The 6659-nt window shown below is 50.0% G+C and overlaps 1 protein-coding gene across 9 annotated transcripts in view; it reads right to left on the reverse strand.

Moving 5' to 3' along the window:
- Positions 1-6423, reverse strand: part of CEP68 (centrosomal protein 68) — a 37265-nt gene extending 30842 nt beyond the window's left edge. For all 9 annotated transcript variants that reach the window (XR_005530352.1, XR_005530351.1, XR_005530354.1 and 6 more), the window contains exon 1: positions 6303-6423. The gene's annotated coding sequence lies outside the window, so the exon portion shown is untranslated. The remainder of the gene's footprint in view (positions 1-6302) is intronic.
- Positions 6424-6659: the final 236 nt, after the last annotated feature.

Here is a 6659-nt window from a genome sequence, read left to right on the forward strand (position 1 = left end):
ACCAGATGTGTATAATTAGGAGCGATGTAGGCTTGGCATCCGCTTGCCCTACAGTAAAAATATGCTCACACGTCACGTATGTGGCCACGCTAACTCTGTAAGCCTGGACATCTGACCCTTCTCATGCAGCCCTGTCACAGCTGCCAGGCCTTCCTCCCACTCGCTCCCATCCAGGATGGAGAAAGGAGGGCTGGGAATTAGGGGGGAATTAGGGGGGAGGGATGATGCTCCTTTCTTAACTAAACCATTCTGACAGAGGAATGATCAACCAGGGACCAAGCCTCCTCTGATCAAAAAAGGACTCCTCTGGGGGCGCCTGGGTGGCTCAGTTGGTTAAGCGTCCGACTTTGGCTCAGGTCATGATCTCATAGTTCGTGGGTTCGAGCCCCGCATCGGGCTCTGTGCTGACAGCTAGCTCAGAGCCTGGAGCCTGTCTTTGGATTCTATGTCTCCCTCTCTCTGACCCTCCCCTGCTCACGCTGTTTCTCTCTGGCTCTCAAAAATAAATAAAACACAAACATTTAAAATAGGACTCCTCTATCTCCCCCTGCCAAAAAAAAGGACTATCTCCAGGACTCATTAAATCACAATCTCCCTCTGAGATAATCTGATTCATCCCAACTTTGCCAGGAAGGCCGTGAAAGGGCAAGACCCATCCCTGTACCCGAGCACACGGCCAGCCACCTGTACCAGCCACACAGGCCAGGCATCACTTGACAGAGCAAGCCCTACCAGCTCAGGGGCCAAAGGCTTCAAAGTCCTTGTGTTTTCACGGGAGGCCACAGGTTTATGTGGTAAACGCCATGCACACATTGTGGCAGAATCTGGCCAGAGAACCAGACAAAGAGGCTCTTGGTGCTACTGCTCTTTCTCTAAAAACATAAAAACTGACCACAACGAACAGTGGAGGGGGCAGGGTAGGACCCAACACTGTCAGGTTTCTGGAAAGCTTCTGGGGGAAGTAGATTTATGGGAGAAAGAAGCTTTAAGGCAGAAGCCAATCCAGGCGGGGGAAGCAGCACGTTGGGGCTAAATACATATGTGGGGGAGGCCAATGAAAGGGGCAGTCACAAGAGGCCAGGGCCTGCCTCAGAGCGGGGTGGGTGCCAGGAATGCTGTGGTTGGAGGTTTGAGACTGGAGGTCAACAGCCAAGAGCAACCGCCATTCTACCTACTCCTTCCCCAGCAGTGGAACACCCCAAGGCCCTTAGTCCTCCACACCGACCCTGCCTTTGCCTGTGGGGCAGGTCACCCTGAGCGCTGTGTCCACCTCCTTTGAAGGTTCAAGCCAAGTGAAAGGGAGGAAAAAGTTCAAAGCTATGGGTGGTAGACGCGCTTCCCGTGGCTTGGTAATGGGCCACTACCATCCCCAGGATGCTCGGGCACCGGCAGCCCCTTTCCTTTTCCTCCTAGGGCTGTCTCCCTATGTTCTGCTGAGTTACAGGGAGTCCTCAGAGCCGAGAAGGCACCACCGGCTCCCTCTAACTCAGTATGGTGGGAGGGCTGTGGCCAGGCTGCTCCCCTCGCTTCCTCACTGGCTCACTCACAGGCTGGTGACCAACCGGGACTGCCAGACAGCCTTGCAGCAAGGCCAGTCTTTTAACTCACCAAGCAGGTCTTGAGAAGGCCTCATAAGAGATACAAGTACCACGTATACAAGGAGCTTGGCTGAGCTCCCAGCCTCCTGTCCACTTGACTGCACGCTCCCTGGCCTCCTCCACAAATTATCCCCTCCAACAAAACTCAAACTACAAGGATGCGGAGGACTCAACTTGTTAATAACCTTACCCTTTGTTCCCAGCACAGAGCAGGCAGAGAAACAGCTTTCCTGTAACAAAAATCTCTCCTGCTGTCTAAGGAAGCTGGCCCTGGGATAAAGGGTTGTGGATCCATAGTCCACAGCTTTTACTGTCCTGGGCATTTTCTGTGAGGGGGTCAGGTCACAAGTATGAAGACTGATAAGAATCTTACTGATGAGAATGTCACTCACTGTAGCAAAGGATCCTCTTTTGGAGAATCCATTGGAGAATTCTCTGGTCTCAGTAACAAAAAATACTGTTTCACTAAACAGCTAGTTTGTTTTCACTTTATAGGTATTGGCAAAACTGATAAAATTTTCCTCTTTGCACTGACTACTAGGAAGCTCAGGGCCAAATCTGAAAGCCCCCTCAAGCAAAAAGCTTAGGACAGAAAGGCACTCACCTTTTGTACTGTTCCCACCCTTGACTTCCTTACTTTTCTTTCAACCTGTCTCAATTACTTTTATTGAAAAATCCTGTTATACTGAAAGTAGCCTGGAATGATTTCTCAAATCATTTTTTGGAATAAAATACAACAACTGTTAAAAACAGGGGTGCCTGGGTGGCTCAGTTGGTTTAGCATCCTCCAACTCTTGATTTTGGCTCAGGTCATGATTTCATAGTTGTGAGATGGAGCCCCGCATCGGGCTCCACACTGAGCATGGAGCCTGATTAAGATTCTTTCTCTCCCTCTGCTTCTTTCCCCAACTTGCATGCGTCCTCTCACTCTCTCTCCTCAAATAAATTAAAATTGAAAATTAAAACAGAGAATTGTTGGGGCGCCTGGGTGGCTTAGTCGGTTAAGCGTCCGACTTTCGCTTAGGTCATGATCTCGCGGTTCGTGGGTTCGGGCCCCGCATCGGGCTCTGTGCTGACTGCCAGCTCAGAGCCTGGAGCCTGTTTCAGTCTGTGACTCCCTCTCTCTCTGACCCTCCCCTGCTCACGCTGTCTCTCTCTCTCCTAGAAATAAATAAAACATTAAAAAAAAAATTAAAAAAAAAACAAACAAAAAAAACAGAGAATTGTTAAAAATAGAGTAACATAATAGGAAAAAAAGATCATAAATCCAAGACTTTATCCCAAACCCATAAGAAATCCTAATCTGTTTTTAGCAATACTTCTAAAAGCCAAATGCAGATACTTACTTATGTTAGTACCTTTTTACTCAAGTGCAGTCTACAGACAAGCAGTATGTGCATCACCTCAGAGCTTGTTGGGAATGTAGATGTTAAGGCTCCACCCCAGGGTCTTGGAATCAGAACTTGCATTTGAGCAAGATCTCAAGTGGTTGGTAATGTTTTGAAGAACCAAACCAGCGCCATGACAGGCTTCATTCAGAAGGCCCCAGAAATTAGAAGACCCAAGTCTCTGAGGCCTGACTCAGCAGGCTTGAGCCACCGCCCTTCCCTGTGTCCGAACCAATCACTGGAGGTTGGGAGGTATCGGACGTTCTGGCCACTATTCTGGCCCGCCTTGCTCTAAACTCACCAGTCCCTCTGCGCCATAACCACCTCTGCTGTCACCTTGTCCTATCACGTTGTAGTCCCTGTCCATCACCCCTTTCCTGCCCTAGAGTTAATAAAAACCCTACTCCTCCTTTGTTCGGGGCTCTCAGCATGGATTCATTGCGTTGGTGAGGTCTGGGAGCCCGAGCTTAAGCCCGTAACAAAGCCCTTTGCCTTTGCATACGTGACTCGGACTCCTTGGTGGTCTTGGGATTTTGGGGAGATCGCGATCTGGGCATAACAGTTTCAGAAGCACAAGGTTAATCAGTAAGCCTATTTCAGCCTAGAAAGGAATCACTACAAGTGGCTTTACAACCATTCGTTGAGTACTTATCTTTTTTTCTTTTTAAAGACTTTATATTTAAGTAATCTCTACAACAAACACCGAGCTCGAAATTACAATCCCAAGGTCAAGAGTTGCATGCTCTACTGACTGAGGCAATGAGGTGCTCCAGTGATTGCCTATCTTATGCCGGGTACACTTAAGAAGGAAATTTATGGTCCATGTCCTTAAAGTCTTTGCAGTAGGACACTAGAAAAAGTTCACATCTTGTGGCAGGTTTTTAAGAGCTAATTATAAGTATGTTACAGCTGGAAGGGAGTCCCCAGAAAGAACTGTATTTCCTAGAAACGCTTCAAGATCCATTATGCCTACATTAAAAACAGAATCAGAGACCAGAATTCTCCTGTGATAGTTACAAGCGAAAAAGAGACGGTATTTGTTTTGCCAACTCCAAACAATTTAGGAGAAAACGACATGGACACGTCAAGGGGACCTCCAGCTGGAAGGAAATGTACAACTTAGCCTGTTTCCTGCCCCCAGAAAGTGGTACAGGAAAACCTGGAAGTGAGCAATAGCCCCTAGGGGTGATACCTGCCACATCTAAGTCTGGCAAACAGGTCTAAAGCCAACAAGATGACTTCTTCCACTTTTCACAATGTTTGTGGACAGGAGACAGTTTTTTCATGCGAGCAAAGTTCTAAGATGAGAAACCACCCCAAGGCCATTTCCACAAGCTCTGCCACTCTCTCTGGCTGAACCAATCATCCCGAAGGTTTCCCGTTAGCCACAACAGGCCCCATCTGTTTTACTCCTCTGCTCTTATAGGACCATTTTGAGTATCAGAGCACATTAAGAGTATATCAACTACTACTTGGCCAAATAGTGGGTGGTAAGGCTATAAATGAATAAAAGATAGTCTTCTATGGAATACTTCTGCTGTGGGGGGAAAATCGCGAAAGGCTTAAGGAGTTTTTAAAATCAAGCCACGGATAAGGACTAAAAGGCAGAGAGACTCTGAAGGGTCAAGTACTACACAGATACTTAATACTAGTAAATCTATTCAAGTATCTGTTTATTTTTATCCTAACAACTGCCAACAGCTCCTGAACATTTTCTTTGAGCCATGAACTATGCTAAGCACTTTATATGAATATTTTTTTTTTGTATTATTTTTTGAGAGAGGGAGAGAGAGCGAGCAAGGGAGTCTGGGAGGGGCGGAGGTAAAGAGAGAATCTTAAGCAGGCTCCACACTCATTGTTGAGCCCTAGGCACAGTTTGATCCCTGGACCCTGGGATCGTGACCTGAGAAGTAACCAAGAGTCAGATGTTCAACCGACTGAGCCACCTAGGCACCCCAATGTCCGTATCTTATTTAATCCTCAGAACCCAAGGAGTATGTACCATTATAACTCCCATCTTACAGATAAGGAAGCTAAGGCACAAAGAAGTTAAATAACGTATCCATAGTAATTTAGCGGATAAAACCTGATTTGACTTAAGAGAGCCAGAAACCAACAGCTTCCCTAACCAATAATATAACTGGTCCAACAAATTAAAGAAATGAAAATTTTTGTTTTGTCAACTTTTGGCTACACTGTCTTTCTGTTTTCTTTTGGTTTCAATCACTGAGTGCCTTTTCTGTTCCAAGCGCTGTGCTAGGAGCTGAGGAAACCACACAACTCGATGCTTGTAAAAACAGAGGCAACAGAAGGTAGCCTAAAGGACCAAGTGATTATTAGCTGTGGGGTGGGGAAAAGCTTTAAAACCTTTTCAGAAGAGGTGAAACGGAGTTCTTGGCTCTCTTCAGTACTGAGTGGCCTAGAACTGACCCAGGTGATGGGAAAAAAGGATTACAAGTGGTGACCTCTACTTCTTTTAACCAAACCCTAGGCAACCTAATCTAGTACATTTCACCTGGCATTTTAACAACATCCTTCCCACCCTAGATCCGGGAGCTTTCAGGCCTCACTCCACATCCCTCAAATAATTTCCAATCTGCTCCCGCACTGGCAGGTTTCCGCTCATTTTTATTACAAACAATACACAGAATCCAACCAAATAATTATGAAGGACCTGAGCATGTGTCCCCCAAGCTGCCGAGAACAGTTCTAGTGATGACAGCTGAAAAGGGTAGCCCTTCTAGGCTAAAAAAAAAAAAAAAGCAAGGCATTTTGCCCTTTCCCGTCGGCAGCCGGGAGCTGCTGCATTCACGGCACCAAGAAAGCGTCGTTCGTCTCCATCTTTCCCGTGGGAAGGGCCCTGAGCCAGTGAGAGAGGGTCTCTGCGTCAGCCCCGACCGGGAGCAGCGCAAGCCCTTTACTCCCTGGCCCCGGCGGGCGCACAGGGTATTCAGCAACGCCCGGGAGAGGCCGCGAGGGAAAGTGAGTTTGCCAGGGGCCGACCAGACGCGCAGCTGCTCGGACCGGAGGATACGTGGACACGCGCGCCCCCTCGGCTCGGCCTCGCCGCGCTCAGGCTCTTCCAAGCCGGGCCTCCCGCCGCCCCGCCCCACACCCGCCGACCCGCCTGGAAAATGGAGGCGAAGGCGCGAGGCGCCTCTGCCCCCAGGGGGCCTTTGTGCCCTTCCCGGCGGGGGACGCGGAGCCCGGCGACGCGCCCGGCCCGGCCTCGCAGAGCAGGAGCCACCGCTGGGCAGAAGGGGCCGGGGCGGGCGGGAGCTGTAGAACCCCGACCTCCGTGCCGGAAGCTGCCTACCTCGCCTCAAGCGCTTCGGACGCCCAGACCCGGCCTGCGGCGCCAGCCACCCGACGCTGCGGCCCGGACGCGGGGGTCCCAGGCGGAGAGCGCGGCCCTCACGCCCGAGCCCGCTACGCCAGGGGCGGGACCGAGCCCCAGCCACGCCCTTCGAGGCCGCCCCTTCTCCGCGCGGAGCCATCCTTTGGCGCGGCGCGGCCAATCCCAGCCCTAAGGCTTGAGGCTCAATCAATAAACGACCCGTTCGCAAAAGAGCCCGCCCCTCGTGCCGTCCTGGCCTATGGGAGGCCTAGTCTTCTTGGACCAACCTTCTTCCCTCGCCTTCCGCGCTCACGGGTCAGCTTCGCCTGTTTTGGG

This window comes from Hyaena hyaena, unplaced genomic scaffold, assembly GCF_003009895.1.
Source record: "Hyaena hyaena isolate Hyena2069 unplaced genomic scaffold, ASM300989v1 scaffold_224, whole genome shotgun sequence".
Taxonomy (NCBI): Eukaryota; Metazoa; Chordata; class Mammalia; order Carnivora; family Hyaenidae; genus Hyaena; species Hyaena hyaena.